This window comes from Myotis daubentonii, chromosome 1 (assembly GCF_963259705.1).
Source record: "Myotis daubentonii chromosome 1, mMyoDau2.1, whole genome shotgun sequence".
In the NCBI taxonomy this organism is placed as follows: Eukaryota; Metazoa; Chordata; class Mammalia; order Chiroptera; family Vespertilionidae; genus Myotis; species Myotis daubentonii.
The window spans coordinates 86,835,829-86,847,965 of record NC_081840.1 but is presented as its reverse complement, the minus strand read 5'-3'; the positions used below and the strand labels follow the sequence as shown (position 1 = coordinate 86,847,965).

Here is a 12,137-nt window from a genome sequence, read left to right as displayed (position 1 = left end):
GAGCTCCCTGTAGGAATGACTGAGACCTCTATGGCAGCTGCACTGGAATTCAATTCCTCCTCCTACTTGATTTGACATCACTCACTTCTCACAGGTGTGTTCCCAATGGCTCGTCCCAATAAGCCTCTAGCATGCAAATCTCAGAACCTCAGCATCTGCTGCCTAGGAACCCAATCTATGACAAGTGCACCCTCAAACTTCTAGTTTCTTTTAAATAACAAGCTACTCGGCTTCCATATATTGAAGTCTGCAAGAAGTCTCATAGAGACTATTGTTCTGGATTTACTCACAATAATTGTGCCAGCACAAAAGTCATAACCCACAATGCTTTACACACTGCAATATCTCTGCTTACTGGGGAGGGGGGGGTGTCTGGTAACACCATGCACAGTTTCATTCATGGCCAAACTCCAGGTAAAAGGCAGTGTCAATGGAATGACAATAAAATGGAGGCAGATGAAACAGGTAATAAACTACAAAGACCGTTTATATCCTGGATGGGGCTATAGGTTTCCATTAATGCTAATTAAGATGCAGCCCTGGTGGAGGGTACAGAATTCCATCTACCCAAATTGAGGGAGAGAACATTAAGAGAGTTTCCAATTAAAACGGAATAAATGTAGAATACACCCAGGGGACAAGAGAGGCATTGGGTTGTGTAGCTAAGTCCCACATGAAAGCCATGGACTGGGACTGCCCATTGGCAGGGAAGACTTAAAAACATATATAAGAAGGTTCCGCCTGGTAATCATTTTTGGAAATACTGCCCAGGTCTGGCATTCTGGTCCACAGTACCTTTTACTATATACCTGCCCCCCAAGGGACTGAAACACTGGTCATGGATCAAATAACTTCTGCTTCCTTTAGTTGTATATGAGACTATGAAACACTCGGCAAACGCAGAAATAAGTAAAAAACTGTAATCTAAGCCATGGTACTTTGTTCTGAATTTAGCAGTCAGTTTTGTAATTGTGCAGATAATCTGTGTTAATTACTTAACTTTTGAGATGTTCTAAAGAATCTGAAATATAATAGTGCCTTCAAGTTTTAATTTGAAGTGCTTAATTGATATAAGCTATGGTTCTTTTTAAATAAAAGAACTGTATTACTTTTAATGTTAAAACATCTAGTTTATCATACTTATGAGTTTGGTTTATTACATTTTCTAATTTATCTAAGTGCGTAGAAAGAACACCTTTTACGTTTATCCTATTATTCGTCTAAGATGTTTGAGGTCATTATGTAGGTTAAAATGTTTTAGGAAATGTATTTGTGAATGATATTAATTTGTTAAAACTTAGGAGCCAATGTAGATTAACCAAAAAACAAAAGGCAGTAACTGCTCTTATTCTTATATTAAACTTACTAGATGTATACATAGAAGAAGGAGATAAAATTAAGGCTTTAAAAAATTCAATCTTTAAAATTTCCAACTATAATAATAATACAGTTTCTAAGTGTTCCTTCCTATCTCAATTGTCAGGAATTAGTTAGGCCTCAATTTCTACACTCTGTTCAAACTGAGTTTATCACAGCAAACCTAAATATTTTGTTAGCGTCTGCATGCTCTAAAACTTCAGAGTTGGGGACTCTCCTCTCAGCATCTTTAATTGGCTCTCTGACTATGTCTCCCAAGAGATGAAGCTGACAGACCCAGTAGAAAAGGACTGTGACTTCTTTGTTTGCTGATGTAAGTCCTAACAGTAGCAGCGATACAATTTATATAAAATAAGTCAGGAGTTAGACAAAATTTATGTAACGTTTTCCAAGAATAAAATGAAAATCCAAAATTATAATTAGTCTTTAGTCTTGGTTTGATTGATGTTCAGTCTTTGGTAGGGGAGGGGTGAGAATAAGTCTCTAAAACAGAGCTTATCAAATTTTAATGGGCATTTCAGGCACCTGGGGATCTTACTAAAGTTCAGGCTCTGATTCAGTAGATGTGGGGGAGGGGCAGACATTCTGCATTCCTAATAGGTTTCCAGGTGTTGCCTAAGCTTCCAGTCCTTGGGCCATACTTTAGATCAGTGATGGCGAACCTATGACACGCGTGTCAGAGGTGACACGCGAACTCATTTTTTTTGGTTGATTTTTCTTTGTTAAATGGCATTTAAATATATAAAATAAATATCAAAAATATAAGTCTTTGTTTTACTATGGTTGCAAATATCAAAAAATTTCTATATGTGACGCGGCACCAGAATTAAGTTAGGGTTTTTCAAAATGCTGACACGCCGAGCTCAAAAGGTTCGCCATCACTGCTGATAGTGAACTTCTAAAAGTCAATACCCCAGCTGATGTTCTCTGTCAGGAGTGGCAGGAAGGGAGTTGGAGCAAAAGTAATAACCATGGACCTAATATGGTAGCAGCAGAGGAATTGATGTTTCACCATTTAAAGATTTATTTGTTGAAAGAGCAACTTAAGTTAAAAATCATCAGTAATTTCCCAGCCCCTACAGGTTGTTTTTTTTTTTTTTTTTAGGAAATAAAAAGACATTAGACCTAAAAACGATAAAATATGTCATATATGGCCCTAGCTGGTTTGGCTCAGTAGACAGAGCATCGGCCTGCAGACAAAAGGGTCCAGGGTTCAATTCCCAGCAAGGGCATATGCCCAAGTTGTGGGCTCGATCCCCAGGATGGGGCATGCAGGAGGCAGCCAATCAATGATTCTCTCTCATCATTGTTGTTTCCATCTCTCTCTCCCTCTCCCTTCCTCTCTAAAATCAGTAAAAATACATTTTTTAAAATATCATATATGCATGTCAATAAATACGTACATTCTAATCATTACCTAATTGAAGGCATAATACTTCATTTATCTGAATTTTATAACTTAGAAACATTTTTGAGCAGCACTGTTTTGGCTGACAGGCCAAGAGTACCAGTATACTTTAGGTATCTCTCAGTTGGGAGGTAAGAAAGCTAGGAAAGCTGTGGAGAACTCATTTCTCTATCAACACTAGGTGGTGCTACAAAACAAGTAAACAGTAAATGTACAGCAAATGCCTTCCCTTGTTAGGGATCAATTCTTATGATCTAATTTATCACTAAATCTCGCCTACTTCCTTACAGGTCAATATCAAAACTTATCTTGGGTTTAAATATGACTGGATCTGTCTTAAAAGTTTTCTACTTCCAGAAAACACTATAGAAATCTGACAGTTTAAAGTCACATAACATTTTCTTTAATGCATGAACATTTGTGTGCATCTGCATTTTTTAATTCTCTTCAAATTACACCGCAGAATCGTAATGGTCATAAAGTCTGTGATACACGGGCATACCAAGGAGGTGGTGAAAATCTCTTCCCTTGGAGATGCTTAAGGGCAACACAAAACCCTCTATTGATTTCCTGGATTCTTCCTATAAGACTCCTTCAAAGCAAGTTGATGAACTTTACCAGACAAAGCCTAGAAATTATTTCCTGGCACATGGGCTCGTGGCAGGAGAGCAAAGTACTTCCCCAAAGCTAGGTCAGCCTCACAGTAAGCTCCATGAGTCAGGGAGGAGTGACAAAGCAGAGGAGGGATCAACATACTTTCTAGTGGGATGCCTAATTAATACCTCTTCCAATAGGGAGTCCCATTATAGAATTTAGGACAATCTCTTTACACATTCCACTAACCAGAAATTAATTTGGACAAAGCCTGCCTATTATTCATATTTTATAAAGACTCACTTTAAACAAATGCTCCATCTTAGATCAGTAACTTAGAAATAACAATGTTGGTAAAGGTGGTGTAGGATTGTTAGTGCAAAGGAAGCCAATCCAATTAGAATGCAGGACATTTGGGGATTGGCAAGTCTTTAGAGGTTGTGTGATGGGGGCGCTTTCGTCAGGGGAAAACATGAGGGTGTAGAGTACTTGGAAGAGAGCAGAGAGAGACAAAGGTGGGAGGTGGGAAGACAACAAAATACTCCCGGAACAAAAGTCCTGCTTTGCAGTTTGCCTTAAGTAGTAGTAGCAGAGGTGTGTGACCTAGCAGAGACCCTAACATTTGATCTGAGCAAGAGAGACGACATGCTGCAATAGCCCAAAATTACACAGTGCCTAAGCACAGAGGTTTAAACTTGAATCAACAAGGTCCTGCCATCAAGAAACTCCCAATCTAGTGTTTCTGTGCTACACTGACCAGGTGGGCCGACTGCACTCCATGAAAGAGCAAGGCCTTATCTCACATGTCTATGGTATATTCATTTCCTGGGTATAGAAAGCAAGGCTTATAGGAATGAAAACTGACTCCAACACTTCAAAAGGCATAGAGAAAGAAATATTTTTGTTATGAAATGAGCTCTTCTGAGTACATCGTTTCATTTCCTGTTCATTGATATCATTCGTAAATATTAATGGAATACCTATTTTGTTCAAGGTGCCAGGGTTCCTCTCATACCAATGTTTAACTAAAAAAATCACAAGCCTTCCTAGATTCGGATTACTATTATTTGGGTTCCTTTCCATGTGAGCTGCCTCATGAGAGCTCTCTTTGCTGGTTCTGTTTCTCAAACTCACCTGAAGCCAAGTCTTTGAAAGAGAGGTGGTCATCAGGGCGAGAATGAGGAAGAAGGAATATCTACAGCATAGCTGGGAACAGAAGGGCCATAACCAGTTGAAAAGTCACTTGATAGATGGAGAAAGACTAGGGGGAAAAGGAGACCACAGAAGGGGGCAGAAGGGAGGAGAAAATAGAAATTAAAAGCAAATAAAACAGGGAAGAGTTAACATGTAGTGAGAAAGAAAGAGAAAGAGAAAGTTGAGCCTGGCACAAAGAGGTCATTCCTGAAAGGTAGGCGGGAGGAACAAACTATGAGCTTGTCATTGAAGAGTGAGAAGTGTGTGCTGCTGCAGGAATCACAGTCAGCACCGAAGGTCAGACCGCTAGGAAGACTTACCCAAACAACCAAAGAAAAGAGCCACCTCTGCTTTTAAGACAGCAAGGCTTAGACAGTCCTTGGCCAGATAGCCTCAGAGGACCAGGATTGGATGTGTAATTTAAACGCTACTCACATGTCTTAGGGCAAATGATCACCTCTCAGGTCCTGGAGAATAATGGTCTCACTTCAGGTTAGTGAAAAATATTATATAAAAAGTCAGTCATTCGCCCTAACTGGTTTGGCTCAGTGAATAGAGCGTCAGCCTGCGACTGAAGGGTCCCAGGTTTGATTCTGGTCAAGGGCACATGCCTGGGTTGCAGGCTTGATCCCCAGTAGGGGACGTGCAGGAGGCAGCCAATCAATAATTCTCTCTCATCATTGATGTTTCTATCTCTCTTTCCCTCTCCCTTTCTCTCTGAAATCAATAAAGATATATTTTTTAAAAATCAATAAAGTCAGTCATTCTATTTTTAAATCTTTTATGTAAATTTCCTAGAAAACAAAATCAGCGAGGACAGGATAGTGAACCCCTATCACCCAGCAGTAGCAGTTATCCATCTTGACCAGTCCTGCTTCATCTATGGTCCCATCCATTCCCACCAACTTCAAATTATTTTGAAGCAAATCCTAGACATACTGTCATTTAATTTAAATATTTCAGTATGTATTACTGAAGGACACGGACTCCTCTTTTTAAACAGCCATAATACCATTATTATAACCCTTCAAAAATTAATTCCTTAGTATTATTAAATAAATCAGTGTCAGTTCCTCAACAAGGTCCATATACTGGTTAGTTCATTTGATTCTTAGATCCCTATTAATCTATAGCAGTGGTTCTCAACCTGTGGGTCGCGACCCCTTTGGCGGTCGAGCGACCCTTTCACAGGGGTCGCCTAAGACCATCCTGCATATCAGATATTTACATTACAATTCATAACAGTAGCAACATTACAGTTATGAAGTAGCAACGAAAATAATTTTATGGTTGTGTCACAACATGAGGAACTGTATTTAAAGGGCCAGAAGGTTGAAAACCATTGATCTTTAGGCTTTCTTTCTCTCTCCCTCTCTGTCTTGGAAATTTTGTTGAAGAAGTAAGATGGCCTATCCTGTAGTTTCACATTTCACACAGACTGGGTTTTGCTGATTGCAACCCGGTGGTATTACTTAACATACCCCATTCCCCTATGTTTCCTGGAAACTGATCTAAAGGCTTGATTGTATTCAGGTTTCTGTTTACTTTTTCCTTTCTTTCTTTTCTTTCTTTCTTTTTTTTTTTGTCAAGACTAGTTCATAACTGTCTTGTACAGTTTTGTCAAGAGTTGCATATGGTTGAAACCGGTTTGGCTCAGTGGATAGAGCGTCGGCCTGCAGACTGAAAGGTCCCGGGTTCGATTCCGGTCAAGGGCATGTACCTGGGTTGCGGGCACATCCCCAGTGGGAGATGTGCAGGAGGCAGCTGATCGATGTTTCTCTCTCATCGATGTTTCTAACTCTCTATTTCTCTCCCTTCCTCTCTGTAAAAAATCAATAAAATATATTAAAAAAAAAAAGAGTTGCATATGGTTGTCTTTCTTTGTGTGGTTTTTATCAGCCAATGAAATCACTGCCAGCAGTCCTTCCTAGACATGTCTCCAGTCATTCTACCTAACACATATTCAGGCATTCCTTAGCAACAGCTCAGGACACAACATTCCCAGATTTCTTGCAAGTTTGCCTGTGAACTTTACACTTGAAGTACTATTTGGCAAAATCCTTAACTCCCATTTTCTTTCCTCAAGTTTCTTAAATATGTTACTCCCGTTTGTTCTGGCAAAAATAAATACTTTTAATCAGCTGACAGAAATCTAGTGACAAGCTCATATTCTTTCTCTTATTAATGATTTGGTTGTTTAGCCTAGATGACTATAGAATATTTTTTCTTCTTTTTATAGTTTAATCGTTTTTAGTTTTCTTGGTAGATTTTCTTTGCCTCATATTTATAATTCCTTTCCAATATATAATTTTAAAACATTTAAAAATTTATTTCAAGATAGTTCTCATGAAGTATGGATGTTAATATTGATTGTATTCCACTGTTTTAGTTTTCTTTCTTGGGGATTCCTATTATGTATATGCTAGAGGCCCAGTGCACAAAATTCCTGCATGTGTAGGGTCCCTAGGCCTGGCCAGTGATCAGGGCCAATCAGGTTCCCCGCATCCCCACCTCCTCCTTCCCTAGCTCCCTCAGTGCCCCGCTGCCACTGCTGGTCGCCTGCCATGTTCCATGCCACCCCCTGGAGGTCAGCGCATGTCATAGCGAGCAATTGAACTCCTGGTCTCATGGTCAAACTCCTGAGGGGACACTGTGCATATTAGCCTTTTATATATATAGATGTTTAATCTTCTTCGAAATCTACTTGCATCTACTTTTCTTAAATCCCTTTTATTTTATTTTTTTACTTCTTTATTTTTACTGAAGTATAATTTACAAACAATAAAATTAATTCTTTTAAAGTATACAGTTTGGTAAGCTTTGGCAAATGGAGGCAGGAGTGTAACCAAGATAAAGAACATTTCCATTAACCCAAAAAGTTTTCTCATGACTCTTTGCAGTTAATTGCCTGCCCCTTCCCCACATACATATACTCTCAGCCTCTAACAAATCAATGATCCATTAACTGATCCTATATTTTCCTTTTCAAGAATATAATTTAAATGGAATCACAAAGCATATAGCACTTTTTGTGTCTGACATTTCATGTAGCATAATGTTTTTGGGATTTATTCATGTTGATGCATGTACAATTAGTTCAGTCTTTTTATTGGTAAGCAGTGTTAATTTCGGGATAAATGAAAATTTCTTTATCTATTCACCAGTTAATGGATATTTGGCTGTTTTCATTTGAGGGCTATTATGAATGATTCCTCTTTTTCACATTTTATATTTCTTAAGGTATTAGCTGTTATGTTTATTTGCCTTGGTTTCCCTTCCTTAAAGCCTTCATTCCTGAGGAGAGAAACCAAGATAGCAGCATAGGTAAACTCCTGTACTTGCTGCCTCCCACAACCACATCAAAATTACAACTAAAACAGAACAACTATCATCTAGAACCATGGGAAAGCTGACTGAGTGAAAGTACTACAACTAGAGAGGTAAAGAATAAAGTGCATTGAGACTAGCAGGAGGTGTGGAGGCGCAGAACGGGCTGGTCTGGCACCCAGGTGTACCGATTTTTTAATTGGGAAGGAGATCGCCTCTTTGGAGGCTGCCTGGAGGAGCAAGGAGTCCCAGCCCCACACAAGACCCCCCTGCCCAGGGTTCCAGAGCTGGGGAAATAAGTCCCTATAGGCCGTAAGAACTACAGACTGTAAAAACCAGTGCAGATTAAAGCTGAGTGGCACACAGGCTGCTAGAGACCCAGTTGCTCCTCTTAAAGGCCAGCACTATGAACTGAATGTACAAGCTCCTGCTTACTCTGAGCCTAGTGTTGGGCGAGGCTCTGGGCCAGCGGTTCTCAACCTGTGGGTCGCGACCCCTTTGGCGGTCAAACGACCCTTTCACAGGGGTTGCCTAAGACCATCCTGCATATCAGATATTTACATTACGATTCATAACAGTAGCAACATTACAGTTATGAAGTAGCAACAAAAATAATTTTATGGTTGGATCACAACATGAAGAACTGTATTTAAAGGGCCAGAAGGTTGAGAACCACTGCTCTGGGGGTCCCAGACAAATAGGGGGAGAAACTGGACTGTCTGGTATCAGGGCAGGAACTCGGGGGAGGCTTTCTTCCAGATGGAGGTGCTCACAGCAGTCATTGTTCCTGTGCTAGGACCTCCCCAGTGTAGGGCTGACTGGCAGACATTTCTGTTCCCTCTGCCATGGAGATTCCCTGAGACCCCGCCTCAACCAATTTACAACCCCACCCAAGCTATGCACAGAGGCTTTTGTATATGAATGCCCTGTCCTTTCTCAGCCTAAAACCTGTCAAACAAGCTGCAGCTGGGTCAGGGAGCCCCAAAGCTATCAATAAAAGGCCCAAAGCTGGCACCAACACCAGCCTGCCTTGCTTCAGAGCTGGGTCTCATCTGGGCACTTCCAAACCTGATACAAAGAGAAGGAATCTTAAGATCTCTCTGTAGCTCCTGTGGGGTGGCTGCAGGCAGTGGCTGACTTTGCACCTCCTTGGAGATCCAAGAGCCAGTGTACCCAGTGGTCAGTGTCAGACCATACCAGATTACAACTCTTCACATCCATAAGTGACACAGTCAAGGGGCAGACTCAGTAAGCACCAAAGCCCCACTGAAGCAAGTCCTACTCTATACGGGTGTCTCCTGCACAGCAGCTCTCCCATTGTAGTCACAGCCAATTGGCCTGGAGGTCAAATCCTCCCAGTGATACCAACAGCAATCAAGGCTCAACTACAACAAGACTATGCACACAGCCCACAAAGGGGTGCACCAAGAGTGTCCACCTCAGGTGATTGGGAAGGCTGGGCCACTGGTCCCTATAGAACACCTACTACATAAGGCCACTCTATCAACTCAAGGAGGCTTAGCAGCTACCAAATACATAGAAACAAACACATGGACGCAGCCAAAATGCGGACAAAGAAACATGTCACAAATGAAAGAAATGGAAGAAAGCAAACTACTAGATACCAGTTCTCAACCTTCTTTGTTATGGAGTGGAGCCACAACATTAGTAACAAAGAAACAGAATTTCCGGAGGATGAGGCCCAGAAATCAGGATTTTAAAAAGATTCCCAGGTGATTCTAATGTGCAGCCAAGGTTGAGAACAACTGCTCTGGTTTCAACTTCAAGCATACCAACATCCGAATTATGGGGGTGCCAGAAGAAGAGAGAGAGCAAGATGTTGAAAACCTATTTGAAGAAGAAATGACAGAAAACTTCCCCTGCCTTGTGAAAGAAATAGACTTACAGGTCCAGGAAGCGCAGAGAACCCCAAACAAAAGGAATCCAAAGAGGACCACACCAAGGCACATTATAATTAAAATGCCAAGGGCTAAAGACAAAGAGAGAATCTTAAAAGCAGCAAGAAAAAAAACAGTTAGTTACCTACAAGGGAGTACCGATACGACAGTCAGCTGATTTCTCAACAGAAACTTTGCAGGCCAGAAGGGGAGTGGCAAGAAATATTCAAAGTGATGAATAGCAAGAACCTACAACCAAGATTTCTTTATCCAGCAAAGCTCTCACTTAGAATTGAAGGTCAGATAAAGAGCTTCACAGACAAGAAAAAGCTAAAGGAGTTCATCACCACCAAACCAGTATTATATGAAATGCTGAAGGGTATTCTCTAAGAAAAGGAAGAAAAAGGTAAAGATAAAAAATTACAAACAAAGTGACAACAGATACATATCTATCAACACGTGAATCTAAAAATCAAATGAATAAAAAATCTGATGAACAGATCAAACTGATGAATGGAATAGAATCAGGGGCATGGAAATGGAACAGTCTGACGATTCTCAGAGGGAAGGAGCTGTGGGGGGGGGTGTGGGAAGGGATTCCTAGTAGACAAAGATCTTATATGCATGTATGCAGTACCTGTGGTCACAGACAATAGGGTGTCAAGGGCCTGGAGTGGAGTGGGAACCAGGTAGTGGGAAGCTATGTGTGTGTGTGGGGGGGGGGGGGGGGGAGATATCTGCAATAATCTCAACAATAAAGATTTTTTTTAAAGTCTTCATTCCTGACATTATTTTTCCTTTTATTTCCAATTCTTTCCTGAGTTTTTCACCTCTCTTAAAATCTTCCTTCTCTTCAATCATCATGCTTGTGAGTTTTTCTAATTCTGATTCGTGTTTTTATTTCAGAATTTCTATCATTTTCTTCATTGCTTTGGGCTCATTTAGAAATATGTTTAATATCTTTCTGGCATGTTTTCATTGTCTGTAAAGATGTTATTCTGCTCCTTATACTTTTTTTATGGTAATTTTGTATGGTGATTAACTTTTTATTTGCTCATTTTCTTTATTTTTATTATGGTTACTAATAACCCTTTTAAGGGCATTTTCAATTACATATAATATGGGAAAACTTCCTAAGAAACGAATGCAAAACTAAGTATAGCATCAGTAGCATAAGTATACAGCTTCTAATATCTGGGGGAAGCAGGTAACATTATTACTTTCCATGAATTTTATGAAGTCAATATTAATCCTTACTTAACTGATGAAGAAACTTATACAACTGAAATTTAAAAGCTTCAAGTTAACAGTAGAGAAATATTATAACTCTAAGGTCCTAGTTATCAGATCACATATAAAGATGTACATAATTGGAATAAAGATTCATTATCCTAACCTGAAGAATCATGTTTTCTAAATAGATTTTTCTCTGCTTTGAATTCCTTTTAGAAAATAAAAGTAAATCTGATATACCTTTAACTACTAACAGCCTTAGTGTACTAAAAGACTTGCCATCTTGAACAGTTAACTTTCTTTCTTTTACTTACATGTATTTGCCAAAACTTTTCATTCACAATAACTTGCTATCAAGTAAGCAGATTGAATAAGATGTGAATATCTGTAGCAAAACTGATGGAATCCCTGAATAGCACAGCAAATTATTGTGAGTTGCTAAAATGAGGACCAAGTCAGTCTTCCAAATTGGGGGAGGGAGCTTTCAGGCAAGTGAGCAGAAATGTTTAAATTTTCTATTTTGGCATAACTTGGGTCTCAATTGTAGAAGTAAGGTTTATGGCCTGTGAACAGAGATAAATGCCAACAGGAATAATTCACAAATGTCATGCTTATGCCATAGATGAGAAGCATGTGGTCCAGAGACTGGGCCCCATCTGTGCAGCTTCACTGGCGCCTGAATGTTATCAGGATGTCAGCCCCAGCAGCACACAAGGACACATTTTCATGTAGTCACAACACAAGTGTCTTTCTGTTTGGCTTCTCTGGTCTAGCTCTGTGTTAAAGCCCTAAAGTTAATCCTAGATTAACAAGAAGCTTGGGATTTCAGAGTTTTGCCTGCCCCACCCAGTGCTGAGAAGGAGGGGGAGCAGGTCCTCTTACCATACTTGCTGTATTACAGAACTCTCAGCCAAGGCAAGTTTCTAATTTTGAGCCGCCAGGGTCAAATGACTCCAGGGTCATTTGAAGGCCAAACTGTGACACTGATAAAATCATCATGACCTCACCTGATATTGCTAAACACGCCCATTCCCAGGGAGACTTCAGGCCCTTCCCCTCCCCACTGGATCAAAACATCCCTTTTTTATATTGAATTTCCTCAGGCT

At 40.1% G+C, this 12,137-nt stretch overlaps 1 protein-coding gene across 2 annotated transcripts in view; it reads right to left on the bottom strand.

Annotated features, from left to right (window-relative positions):
* AKAP6 (A-kinase anchoring protein 6) overlaps positions 1-12,137 on the bottom strand; it is a 502,115-nt gene that overhangs the window by 353,320 nt on the left and 136,658 nt on the right. The window lies entirely within an intron of this gene.